Source organism: Echinops telfairi, unplaced genomic scaffold, assembly GCF_000313985.2.
Source record: "Echinops telfairi isolate 266 unplaced genomic scaffold, ASM31398v2 ScPeMD7_7410;HRSCAF=8448, whole genome shotgun sequence".
Taxonomy (NCBI): domain Eukaryota; kingdom Metazoa; phylum Chordata; class Mammalia; order Afrosoricida; family Tenrecidae; genus Echinops; species Echinops telfairi.
In genome coordinates, this window is record NW_022111310.1 from 12,281,344 (window position 1) to 12,286,052 (window position 4,709).

Sequence of the window (4,709 nt, forward strand, 5' to 3'; positions counted from 1 at the left end):
CCCAAATGGTTGGAGACCCTTTCCTTTTCATACCCCATGCTGCACACTGCTCAGCCCTCTCTCGTTCATGGCATTAAACGACCGGTTACTAAGATTCAGGGCAACAGAGAAACATAGCACCACATTCTGCACACATGTGTTTGCTGCTTGCCCACGGGAACTGAATCTTTGACAGAATGGAACAGAAAAGAAATCTGAGTCAGAAAGCCACGTGATAGAGTAAAAAGAGTTTAGGCTTTGAAATCACACACGTTTGGGTTTTAAATCTGACTCTACCTCTGGCACTATAAAATATATCTGAGTTTCTCTTGCACAAGGAGACATGCCATACTTTCATCCTCGTCCCCCACTCATGATGGCAAGGTAATAGACAAATCACATTCTAACAATTAGAACAGGAAAGTGACTAACAAACTGAAAATACGAGGACTTATTTTAAGGTAAAGAAATTGTCAGGTGCCCCTACTAATATTCAGTAGGGACATGCAATATGTGAGCTTGATTGTCTCCAGATACATTAGAGGGCATGTAAGGGTTTCTCAGATCTATACAAGCGTGCGCGCGTGCGCGCGCGCACACACACAACAACAAGCAACACTAACTCCCACCTGGATCTCCTGCTCTCTCTCTCCCTTAACCGGGAGCACATGATCAGAGTGGCATCATTCTTTCATACAGAATCTGACCTTCTTCCACAAGGATTCTATGAAACAAATCTGCTCAACATCTACAATCACCGAACCTGGTTCCTTTCTGCCATTGCCACCAGGATACAAGTCCACCAAGCCTTTGTAGAAAACCGCGCTTAACTTTGAAACTTCTCATCGCCGTCGCATGTTTTTTCTGAAGTCAACCATTTGAAGCTCCATCCAATTTCCCTGTCACTTCTAAGTTCTACTGAGCGAGCCTTTACTGCTGAATGACAATTATATTAAATGGAAACAGGCTGTGCCACATGGTGATTTGATGCAAACAAATGGGCCACTCTCCTTGATCTCGTGTGTCTCTGAGCATGCTAATGTCTTCGGGAGGCAAAAGGTATACTGACTGAGCATGCTTGCTGGCCCATGTGTATTCACATGTCAAGACCCATCCTGACTAATGCCAGTTCTCAGGGAGAATTCTCCACTGCCAATCTCAAATTGCATATTGTTAATGCATGCCATTAAGATTAATCTTTGCTTTAGCTGTCAGGTCTTATTTACTGACACAAGTTTTTTTTGTTGCAGTGGAGTCTAGTTATGAAATCTTCCCTGAGTGTGAGGCCCTCATGCCACCGTAAGTTGACTGGTCTTAACTTGAGGTTTGACCATGTGAGGAACGGATTAAAACCCAGCTGAATCCACAATTGCTATTCACACAGAAGGAGCGTGCTTATCTTGTAGATATTTTGAAGGAAGTTTTAATAGTATGGTCCTAAAATGTAATTGCCTGTTAAGAAATCCACTCTGCTCTTGGTTCCAATGTAGATGACACAAGCAAAGAAAAGTACCATTTCTTTTTGCGCCTAATATATAAGGCATTGTGTATATTCATTGCTATATATGCATGCCTTTCACTATCTTATGCATTTAATAATATCTTACATATATTTAATAATATGTTATATATTACTATATTTAGTAATGCATTGCCTTCCCCACCACACACACACACACACACACACACACATTTACACATACACAAAGGGGCTTCAAAATTTTCATGGAAATTTTTTTCTTCCTTTAATTCCATTTTTCATGAAATTCTTAAACCTTGTGTGTGTGTGTGTGTGTGTGTGTGTGTGTGTGTGTGTGTTGTAGCAGTGTGGGAACTCTGTGAGTTAGAATCAACCTGATAGCAGTGAGTTTGGAATTTGGTGTTATCTTTGGCTACACATTGAGCTGTTAACTACAAAGTCAGTGGTTCAAACACACTAGTTGCTTTGTGAAAGAAAGAGGAGACTGTCTCTCCTGTAAAGATGTAATGTCTCAGAAAACCAAAGAGGCAGTTTTACTCTATCCCATAGAGTCCCTAGGAATCAGAATTGACTAGATGGCAGTGAGTTCAGCATATAGTGATATATTATTAAATATGTCATCAATTATTGCAAATATATGAATATAAGTCTATTTATAAATATACATATATTTCTGTATATGCATAATTAAACACATTTACTGTGGTCTAAAAGTGTAGGGGTGGAATCTAGCCTGTCAATCAGGTCACAGCCTGATGGTGCTCCTTGTGGGCGTGAACTCCTTACAAGGAGGTTCCTAGGAACATCCCTTCTCTCTCTGTCTTCACCTTCCTTTTGGAGAGCCATGCTGAGACCTATCGGCACCCTGTGATGCTTCCACTGCCATTCGACCCACAAGACGTTTCACCTATCAGCCTGTGATTTTCCGCCATTCTGCATCACTGCATGTGGCTGCGTGAGGCTGAAGAGGGATTTATGGACTAGATCAGACTGGGCTAGGATGCTTGTTTGATGTAAAGCTCTCTCATACACATATGTGTGTCTCTGGATTCATTTCTCCCGGACTAACACATAAGTCAATGTCTGTATTCATTTACAACAACCTCACTAAGGAATAAATACTCTCAAAACTCACTGCTCTCGAGCCAATCCCCGGGACTCATGGCGACCTCCTGTGGATTTCTGTGACTATAACTGTTGATGGGAGTAGAAAGCCCAGGCTTTCTCCCTTTTACTCTAAATTACAGATAAGGGACATAAATATTAGATAGAGTAACTTACCCCAAATCACACAGATATTAAGTACAGTTGCAGAAATTTTTTTTTTAATCACAAAACTTTCCATTTCTTCGGCTGGTGCTCTAATCATTACACACACAGAGTAAGATGTTAGGAGAATTTGATTTCATTTCTTACTTTCCAGATCAATACATAGCCATAAGACATGGCCAGCTAAATTCACACAGTTTCATTTATCACTCATAGTCATCTTTCATGTGTGCATTTTGTCTAAGTATGTCAGTAGTAATGGAAGTAAACCATAATCAGGCATCTCAATCACTAGTCTCTGTTCGCACTCATCCCAGGGCTAATTGGCTGTGAAGGAGGGATTCCAGATTCATCCTATCAGCCCTCCACCACAAGGATCTCTGGGAGTAGGAATGCTCACTAGTGGGTTTAAGAGTTTATTTCACCGATTATATTTCCAAGAGGAACAGGAAACTCTCTACCCAATGAGGAGAGATGCTTCTGATTTTTCATCATTGATTTCAGATGTCAGGAAATCCACAGATGACCAATTTATACATAATGCATAATTATGATTCTTCATCTCTGTTGGCAACAGTATGATGAACTGTTAGCACAATTTGCATAGGAATGAAATCAGGATAGACAAAGATTTGTAAGATCAAAGGCACCAAAACAACAACTTAATAAGCACAAGGTCTGGTGCAGTATATTTAATTAGCATTTATAGAAAAGAGGTAAAAAGAAAAGGGCCATCTAGTTGGATTCCAACTCACAGAGACCCTATAAGACAGGATAGAATGATCCAGGTGGGTTTCCAAGAGTGTAATTGTTTATAGGAATAAAAAACCTTATCTTTATCCCAAGAGGCATCTGGTAGATCTCACTACTGACCTTGTGTAACCCACTATGCCACCAGTAGTCTTAATTTTCCCTAAATTAAAACCAAACCAAACTCAATGTCATTGAGTCAACTCTGACTCTTAGTGACTGTATAATACAGCGTAGAACTGCCCCTGTGAGTTCCTGAAACTGTAACTCAGGAGTAGAAAGTCTTGTTTTTCTCCCGAGAAGTGGTTGGTGGTTTTGAACTGTTGACTTGTGGTTCGCAGCCCAATGCATAACCACTATACCACTAGGGCTCCCTAAACTCCACTTAAATGTCACTAACCACTATGGTGTTTCACTATTTTATATTCATCTGCTTCTCTCTCTGCTTTCAGGTATTAAGAACAAAGGGAAAAGAGAAGTATCTGAACTAAGTAAACTTTGAAAGGCAAAAAAAAAAATATATATGGCAGTTAATAAAAGATCTAGCAGAGTCCTAAATTAGAAGATGATATCATTCCAAAGCAATGGGAACAAAGAAAAGATTCTACACAAAGAAATGTAGTTTTTATATAAAGACTCAAGAATTGAATTGACATAATAATTCTCCACAAAAGTACTGGAACACACAAAACCATTGGACAGTACCTCTAGTATTCTGAAGGAAAAAATATCCTACCCAGAAATCTATATCTAGCTAAAATATCAATTCAATAAAATGGTAAAACAAAATTATTTTCAAATACATCAGCTTTAAGTAAATTAATCTCCAATACACTGTTCCTCAGGAAAATACGAAAGGATGTGTTTCATCTTTAGGTATACGTGAGAGAGGAAGACGTGGGACCTGGGACACAGGAAACGCAACAAAACGGTGCACCAAAAGGTATTTTCAGGACGACAGTAGGGGGACATTCCTGTGCAGAGAAGTCCTGGAGAGTGGCTCGTTGTCGTACTTGGGAGTCTCTAGAAACAACTGCTCTGAGACTTTGTCTCACCTACTTGGGGCATATTTTCAGGAGAGACCAGTCCCTCGAGAAGGACATCACACTTGGTAATACTGAGGGGCAAAGGAAAGAGAGGAAGACCTCTGACGAGATGAACTGCCAACATGGCAGCAACAAACCTAAGACCAATAGAGAGGATGGCACAGGGCTGGGTGCTGTTTCCTCTG